Genomic DNA, 10,199 nt, shown 5'->3' on the forward strand with positions numbered 1-10,199 from the left:
TACAAAATTTTGAGAAATGACCTTGGCTTTAAAAACAGGGTTTTTAAATCCAAGGTGAAATTTAACTGTACAAGATAGAAAATGTCGAAGAAACACTTTGAAAAACATCCCTCTGGCTTGCTGGGCACTTATTGACCTTCAGAGACAATGACCTTGAAGACAAACTTGACCAAAACCCTAGACCTAGAATGTGATTTCAAGACAAGACAAGACAAGCTTGAAAGAGATTAAGGACTGAAATGACTTTGATCCAGCAATGCCAAGAGGGGGACAAAGACACCAGTTCCTCCATTAGGTTTATGGCATGCCTAATGGAATGCAAGACACTGATGAGACACCTACTTATGCAAATGCAAAGAGCTTTGATCGTTGATGGAGGGCTACTAGACCGACTCTAACAGGGAACATCTTACATGATTACTGAGCTCTTAAAGAATGCATGCAAGAAATAAAACAAAAAATCATCATGGGTGATAGATCAAAAGGCATTGTGACAAACGAAGAAACCCTCATCACTCATCTTGAAGATCAGAAAAAATAGGATGAGATTCTCTGGCATTAGAAATCATGCATAATATGGCTCAAAGAAGGTGCAAAAAATTCTAAAATTTTCCATTTCTAAGTACTTAATCACAAAAGTAGAAATAAAATCTCCTCCCTAAGAATTTTGGTAGGCATCAAACTCTAAAACATGTCCATATTGAAGATAAGCTCGTTTCCTATTATCAACATCTCTTATTGGATTTCTCCCCTTTAAAAGTTGAAGCAATTAGAAAAATCACCTTTGCATCCCTCCTGTAGTCAACTTGGAGAAAAATTAGGCTCTACATCATTCTACTACTATAGAAGTAGAAGGAACCACCTTTGGAATGCCTAAAAGAAAAGCACTAGGGCCTAATGGCTTGATCTCCGATTTCTATTAGGCATGTTGGCCATTCACAAAAGAGGATGTCTAGATAGTTGTTGAGGAACCTTGATCAACAAAATTTTCCCTACCTTCCCTAGATGGTACTCTTCATACCCTTGTGCCAAAAAAGGCCAATTTATAGGACATTAACGGTTTTTTTTTATTTCCCTTTACAACACTATCTACAAAATTATCTATAAAGTCATTTCCAATCGTTTGAAACTCCTTCCATCACTCATCTCTTCGAAGCATATATACTATGTTGAAGGAAGACAAATTTTGGATGGGATAATAGTGGCTGAAGAGTTGGTTCATTCCCTTCATCTTTCGAAAAAATAGGTATGATCATCATGCTCAATTTATCTAAGGATTTTGATAAATTAAGTTAGTGTTACATTTCATAAAAACATTAGAGTGTTGCTTCCTTGGAAGCCTAGATCATCTGGATCATTTCCCTTATCTCCTATGGCTTCTTCTCTATCTTAGTTAATGGCTCCCCTTATAAGACCTTTAAACCTCCTAGAGGAATTCATCAAGGAAATCATGTTTCCCCCTTTATCTTCAACCTAAGGGATGAAGGGTTGGGACATGACCTAAAACAAGCTACTACTACTTGTGCTAGCAAGGGTGTACATTTCTCCAACTCTAATGAGAAAGCTTCACACCAACAATTTGTGGATAATACAATGCTCATGGGTATTCCAACTATCTAAGAATCATTGGCCTTTTGAAAAGTCTTGGATGATTTCCTAGCTACCTTATGCATGGACATAAATTTGCAATATTTTGAGGTCTTATTCTTCAATAATCCCCTTCCTATTCATTGTCATCTTAGTAATATCTTGGTTTTCAAGAAAAGAACGTTAGCCACTACCTATCCAGGTGCCCCTTTAGATCCCAGTTCAATGTGTACCAAAATTTGGTCTAAACTCATTTAAAGTTTACCAACCAATTGTATAGATGGACATTTTTCTCAATTAACATATCTATCCTCCTTAAATTTGTCCTGCATCTCTTACCCATGTATCTTCTCTCCTCCCTTGTAGTACCAAAATCATCCTTCATCTAATCAAAGTCCTTCGGTGAACTTTCTTATGGGGAGAAGCAAAAGAAGAGAAAAAATGGGAACTAGTTTCTTGGGAGAAAGTACATATCCCCAAAAAATCACAAGTATTGGGATTCTAGGATCTAGAAAATTTTAACATTATCTTAGGATCGAACCTTTGGTGGTGTTGGCTACAAGAAGGTTGGGACTTTTGGAAGAAAATATGGTCCAGTGAATACAACAACCACATTTCTAATTATACAATAAAATTGCTTCTAGGAAGTCAAGCATGAAATAATTACTCACTTTTGGGATGATTCTTGGCATCGATTTTGAAAAAATTCTTCCTAAGAGCATATTCAAGATATACACTATGTTATGGAATCTCATGTTGGGATTCTTGCCTCTAATTACTGGGAAAACATTGTAAACTCCTCCTCCCACATCTACCTAAGCAACCGGCCATGTGGGGTAAACATGCGACGAGAGGCCACAATGATAAGACTCAACCTCCTAGGTAACATTAAGGAAATGGAGTCGATAAAACAAGACCTTACATACCTCCCTTAGGTGCTTCAGGAACCCCAAGAGCTAATCCACCACTCTAGGTGCCCAACTCCTGAGTTAGCCTAGCATTTAGATGAATTAAACCCAATTTCGCTCCCATGACAAGGCATGCATGTGAATGTAACCCTCAATTCACTCTCACAAGCTTTCCTACTAGCACTTAGAGACCCAAATTGTCAGTGCTATGCCAACGACTCCGGGATTTGAGCCACTTTACCAGGCCCAAGGCTTAGGTCACTGCCCAGAAATGAACCATCTCTTCAAATAAGTAAAATAACATGAAAATGATAGTACTAAAGAAATTACTTGTTCATGACCTTGACTGGACCCATATTATCCATGACAAGCATTTTATCAAACACTTAGTAAATATGCAACCTACAGGTGTAAATATCAGATCTTAGCATAGGGGTCTCATACTTTTCTGAGATTCACTTTGAAGAATTATATCCTTATCACATTAGCTGCCATTTCGTCCGTTAGGTCATAGATACATTGATCATTCAATAAAAAGTAAGAACATGATGAGATCGATACATAACTGTTTTCATAAAATACATATATAACCAGTATAATAGGGACAAAAATTTCAATAAAATCACAACCATATACACCTCATATAATCCATCATAATATTCATAGAAATACCAAGAGATATCGCCTTTCATTAATGATGCAGAATCCAAACCTGGGATGGGACTTCCAAGCTGCACCCGACCATAGAATGGTTGAGCCTAATCTCCCTTCAACCATTCACCCTCATGCCATATTCCAAGCATGAATGTGGGATCTCATAGAACACATCAATCAAAACTCATCCACGACTCTTAGAGGCCATCCGCCTCAACCCATTAAATAGTGATTCCACCTCGTGGTTGGACATCACAAAACCATCATCAGATCAGTCTCTATCCCAGCCATTGAGGGTTCCAGAGTGTTTGTTCCAACCGGGCTTCACAAGGGCTTCACTGGTGGAGAAATACCATACCACATGGGTTCATATTGGGGGATATATAATAAGGAAAATATGACTTAATATATTGGGGGATATATAGGGGGTAAAGGGTTTTTATATTAGCAAGTATAAAAAATGAAGCTCAAAGTTAATGAAAAAATATAAAGGGGTATAAAAAATGTTAATGAAAAAATGGATACCTACAATATCTAGTGAAAGTAGGGGTTTTTTAAATTGGGGAGGTATATTGGGTTCATATTGGTATGGGGCTAAATAATGTGATTTTTAGAGGTATTTTGCAATATGTAGTCCAATTAGGGGTATTGTTTAGTATGCCATGAATGCACGTGATATGTCAGAGGTTCATTGAGTGAAGCCCCCGTGCCCAGCTTCTAGGACTAGTAACTCAACCCACAACTTTTATCGGGCTCCAGAGCGTTTGTCCAACCAAGGATCTAGGACGAGTAACTCAACCAACAAATTTTACCTAGCTCCAGAGCATTTGTCCAAACAGGGCTATGGGACTAGTAACTCAACCCACCAAGGGCTCTAGAGTGTTTGTCCAACCAAGGCTACGGGACTAGAAACTCAACCCACCAAGGGCTCCAAAGCATTTGTCCAACCAAGGCTACGGGACTAGTAACTCAACCCAAGTTGTTACAAGTCTCCAAAACATTTTTCCAACCAAGGCTTCGAGAAACTAATAGCTCAACCCAAGCTAAGGAAACATGAGAATCAACCAAAAACACAACAAGGAAATAAACCCACAATCACCATGGCTATCCAGGAAATGGCAAGGCTAGGAAATCCACTGTCATTCTCTGCCATCCTCCATGCCAATGATAGATCACAACCAACAAACCTCATGCATATGCCATGCATGCAAAAGCTAGTGAAGGAAACATACATGCAAATCGGTACCTACAACAAAACCTGTTGCAACTGCTGATACTGATGCCCTTTTGTGCTTTCATGCTCTTCCTTTGCCTTCTTGGTCCAAAACTCCAAGTATGCCACACCCTCCAAGAGTGCTCTAAGAAAATCTAAGTATCCAAGAGTATGAGAGAGAGAGAGAGAGAATAATGAGAGAGCTCCAATGCTGAATTTATCAAGTCCTACCCACTAATCCTCAGAAGCCTTTTTATTATGAGACCTCTATTTTCTTCATTTTCCATTATTTCCCTTCAATTTCCTCATCACATGCAACCTCTGACCTTTCACCTTCCCTTTTTCCTAATTTCCATTATTTTCATAAATAAAATGGCAATAAATCCCTCATGCCTTTCGAAAGCCTTTGCCATTGCATTTTCCAATTTCCTTAACCATAATAAACCAAAATCAACACCCATTAGGATGCTTCCCCCACCATTCAGCTTGGAATACATGTCACATTACCATGGCCTTATATATATATATATATATATATATATAGATATTACATGGAATTTTCACTAGGATTGTTACAAAACCCTCTCCCTAGGGGGAAAACCATCCTCGGTGTTCACTGACACCTATAACCAACAAGACTGCTGAAAACAAACCATACTTCCCATGGAGCTTTATAACATAGCTCGTTGCAATATTTACAATGAGCAATGTTGAAACATGAAAAACATACAGTTTGCTAGAGCTTTATAACACAACTCATTACGGTATTTACAGTGACCACATATACACATACACATTTGCTTCAGCTAGAAAATAACCATACTGTCTATGGATCTTTATAAATACAACTCGATACAACATTTACAATAATATACACACATACACATTTTCTCAGCCAACAAATAAAAATTAATGATGTCTGCATCCGTAACAGGGGAATCCAGAGGCTCACACATCCACCCTCAAGTAATTCTAGGATTCACCTCCTTCCTAGGAAGTCCAGAGTCCACTGCCACAATCAAAACACATCTAATGTCCAACACTATAATCCTCCACCACTTGTCCTCTTAGTGAACAATTACCATCTCATTGTTCTAGGGTGTACACCGAATGTGCATCTGAATCCACTTGGCAATGCTAATGACCAAAAAAACTGCATCCTCTACCTTCCCTTCTCTGCTACACAGCTCCTCAGGCAGCCCAGTGACCCCTTTCATGTAGTCACTCACCTTCCAAGTTCCATTGGAACCCCCATCTTGGGAATTCCATCCCTTGTCAACGCTTCCTCACATCGGATGATACAAAAACCAAGGAATATCCTTGCCTCAAAACCATCATACCGGTCATAGAATTCTGATGGAAATCAATGGAAATGATTGGGTACCAGTGTCCCACAATTTACCCTTTAAATTTTTTATTTCAAAATCAAATTCACTTAGGAAGTCTGCCCATCGAGCTTGTCTTGCATTTAAGGTGGGCTGCCTAAAATAGTTTGTTATGATGGTCAGTGATTAGTAGGAATTTCTTACCCATTAAATAATGTCGCCACATTTTTAAGGCGCGAATCACCGCTGTCAGTTCCAATTCATAAGCCGAATACTTTTGTTCGTATTCTTTAAGCTTTCTTGACTCCTAAGCCACCACCCTGCCTTCTTGCATTAGTATGCCACCAACACCCTCCTTGCTAGCATCTGTACAAACTATGTATTCTTTATTGGGATCAACAATGCTCAAAATGGGTGCGGTGGTGAGTAGATGTTTGAGCTGATCAAAGCTTTGTTGACAGTTAGGGGTCCATATAAATGTTATCCCTTTCTTCTGAATGGAGGTAATAGGATAAACCACTCTAGAGAAATCTTCCACAAAATGTCTATAATATCCAGCTAGACCCATAAAGGATCTTATGTCAACTACATCTTTAGGTACTGGCCATTCTATGATGGTTCTTATTTTCTCTGGGTCTACCGCGATTCCATCCTTGGTGATGATGTGTCCCAGGTACTAGATTTGCTTCTTAAATAAGTCGCACTTGTTGTATTTGGAATACAGTTGGTGTTCTCTTAGGACATGAAGAACAAGACGGAGGTGCTCCTTACGTTCTTCTATGCTCCGAGATTATATCAATATGTCATCTGTAAATATTAATAAGAAATTGCTAAGTGTTGATGAAAAATATATTTCATGAGACACATGAATGTTGTTGGGGCATTAGTCAATCCAAAAGGAAAAACTACAAACTCGTAATATCCATAATGAGTCCTGAAAGCTATCTTTGCTATATCCTCCTCTTTTATTCGGATCTGATGATACCCAGAGCAGAGGTTGATTTTTGAGAAAACAATCGCTCCCTTGACTTGGTCAAACAACTCATCAATACAGGGTAGAGGGTACTTATTCTTAATGGTCAGCTTGTTTAACTGACGGTAATCCATGCACATATGCAGGGTTTCGTCCTTTTCTTAACAAAGAGAACTGAGGCTCCCCACGGGGACACACTCGATCGGATATACTTTTTATCTAGCAGCTCTTGTAGCTTCATTTTTAATTCAGTAAGCTCTGGAATACTCATGCGGTACAGGGCTTGGGAGACTGGAGCAGCTCCCGGGATTAACTTAATGCTAAATTTGATGTCTCTTTTCAAGGGTAGACACCGGATTTCCTCAGGAAATATATCTGGGAAATTTTGTACCAATGGTATGTTTTCAAAAGAGTCAGACTTATCCTTGGAATCAGTGAATCCTACTTGTATTGCAAAAATATGGCACCCATTTCTGATGCATTTTGCTAATTGGGAAGCTATTATAGGTCTTATCTGCAGATGTTTTTGAATACTTTGCATTTCTTGTCTTTCACTTTTCTCATCCTGATAATTCATGGTCTTAGTTTTACAGTTAATAAGCGACCAGTGCTTTTCCAACTGGTCCATGCTTATAATAATATCATAGGACCCTAATGGTAATATGTTCAAATCTTCCATAATAGATTGGTTAAATATCAATAAAGAGCAATTATTTATTTTAGCAAAAACTCTTATTTTGGCCCTTGTGGCTAGTTGTACTAACCAAGGATTTTTAGATTTAATAGTTTGTAATTTACATTGTTCCACAATCCTGGGGTTGATATAACTTAAGGTAGCCCCATGATCAATTCAAATGGAAATAGGGCAGTCAAGAATTTTACCTTCAAATTCAACCATGGTTGGCTAAAATTCTGCTTGATGGTCTTCAAGGGTAGAATTAATCTTAGAAATGCTTCTTGCTACTTCCCCCACTGTAGATGCTTCTTGTATCTGTGAAAATTGATCGACTCCTCTACGTTGTGGGTAGTTTTTTATGTAACGAGGGCCTCCACATCCCCAACATTGTACAATTGGTCTATTAGTTGTTTCTACTTCAGTTCTACTAGCTTGTTCATTCACTCTGGTTTCACCTGGTACTTTAAGTCGAGGTTGATTCTTATTCGCATTTCTATTGGCTTATCCTTTAAATACTCCTTTGTTTCCTAGACCTTTATTTCCCTTGTAATTGGAAACAAATTTACTCCAATTTTTATCAGTCAACCTTTTGCTCGGGTCACCCTTTGGTTTGTTATGTTGGTAACAAATGCGAGCTTTACAAATGAGTTCATCCATGGTTTTTTAATTGTCAAACTCCAACCATTCTTTCATGAACAACGAAAGACTACTGATAAACCACTACACCTTTGCTTTTTCCTCGCGTATGTAAGGAACATACCGAAGTAATGATGTGAATTTGGTTATAAATTCGTCCATGGTCATTTGGCCTAATCGGAGATCGTGAAACTCCTTTAATGCCCAAGAATCGGTGGAATTGAAGAAATGTGTGGCGAGAGCGAGGAGAATTCTTTTGGAGGGAGTTCGAGACCATATTGTCTCGAGCCTCCATGGGAAGGTGACACCATTTTAAATGTGGAAGACATTGAAGGATCTATATCAGAACAACAACGACCAGAGGAAGTTGGCGCTGAAAGACACGCTTCGAAAAATCAAGTGTGAAAAGAGCGACACGATCTCTACATATCTGAACAAGCTCACCACCTGCAGAGATGAGCTTGGAAGTGTCGGAATCACGATAGATGATGATGGCATGGTGAGTCTTGCTCTCCTCGGTCTTCCTAAGAGCTGGCATAGCTACCAGAACTTAGTGAATGGAAGAGAGAAACTGCCAGATTGGGAACGACTGTGGTTGGATTTGATGCAGGAGGAGATCAGGAGAAGCACGGGAGATGGTTCTTCATCAAAGCATGATGATGAAGAAAATATAGCCTTAGTAATTAAGGTGAGGAAAGGGAAAGGGAAGGCTTCCCATTCCAAATCGAGTTCTTCCCTTGGTGGGAAGAAGATTGACAAATCTAATGTGTGATGCTTTAACTGTCATGAGGTGGGTGATTATGCAACAAATTGTCCACAGAAGATATCTAAGAAGGGATCCTCAAAAGGATCAGATGGTGAGGCACTGACCTCACGGTTCAAATTGGATTTTACCCTCATCGCATGCATGGTTTCATCGATGGTCGATTGTGTTTGGTACTTGGACAATGGAGCCTCATTCCACATGACCGACGATAAGAGTTTATTCAGTACCTTGGAGGAGAAGGACCTCCAAATGCGCATAGAGATGGGCGATGAGGGAAAGTATCGTGTTTCAGGTGAAGGTACGGTTGTGTTTCAGAGGGAGCATGGAGCTCCCCTCACCCTGACTGATGTAAAGTATGTGCCTGGATTGAAAAATAACCTAGTACCTGTCGCAATGTTGGAAGAAAAAGGCTATGATGTAGTCTTCAGTAAAGGAAAGGCATTCCTGAGACACATCGCCACGGGTCAGACCAAGAGGATTGGGATTCGAGTGAAGAATCTCTACAAGTTGGAGGTAGATGACTGTGTTGCATTGAGTTCCAAAGAAAAGTTGGTGCAAAGCCAAGATATTAGCGAATTATGGCATAGAAGGTTGGGGCACTTGCATCATGGGGCCTTGAAGATCATGCAGTAGATTTCTACCGGACTTCCCAAAGGTAAACTTGAGCAAGTGGACACATGCAAAGGTTGTACCTTGGGTAAGTATGCAAAATCCTCCTTTCAGGATTGAGACAATCGAGCTGAAGAAATCTTGGAGCGAGTTCGTACAGATGTGTGTGGACCATTCTCAACAGCATCCACCGCTAAACAAAGGTACTATGTTATTTTCATTGATGATTTTTCTCGTAGACGCTGGATCTATTTCATGTAGAAGAAGGATCAAACCTTCTCAAGGTTTTGTGAGTTCAAAGCCTTGGTTGAGAAAGAATCAGGAAAGAAGATCAGGGCCTTGCGAAGCGACAATAGTGGAGAGTATGTCTCTCAAGAGTTTAAGGAATTCTGTGCAGCAGAAGGAATTAAATGGGAGTTGATGACACCTCATAACCCACAACAGAATGGGGTGGCTGAAAGGAAGAACAAAACGATTGTGGGAGTAGCTCAGGCGATGCTGCATGACCAAGGCCTACCACTTCATTGTGGGCTGAGGCATGCAACACATCGGTTTACTTGCAAAATAGAAGCCTGCATCACATACTTGGGATGAAGAAACCAAAGGAAGCTTTCTCCAGGAAGAGACCAGATGTGAGTCACTTCAAGATCTTTGGCTCATCACTTTATTGCCAAGTGACCAAGGATGCCCGAAATAAGCGAGAGCCAACAACAGAGTTGGGGATACTTGTGGGGTATACTGATACTCCCCACAACTATCAAGTGTATTTTCCTACCAGTAAGAGGAAAATGGTTCATAGAGATCTTAAGTTTGATGAGCTGAAGGCCATGTTAGTTTCCCTTGAGATGGAGC

This window comes from Pinus tabuliformis, chromosome J (assembly GCF_031772625.1).
Source record: "Pinus tabuliformis cultivar Carrire ecotype Pingquan chromosome J, CPIR1, whole genome shotgun sequence".
In the NCBI taxonomy this organism is placed as follows: domain Eukaryota; kingdom Viridiplantae; phylum Streptophyta; class Pinopsida; order Pinales; family Pinaceae; genus Pinus; species Pinus tabuliformis.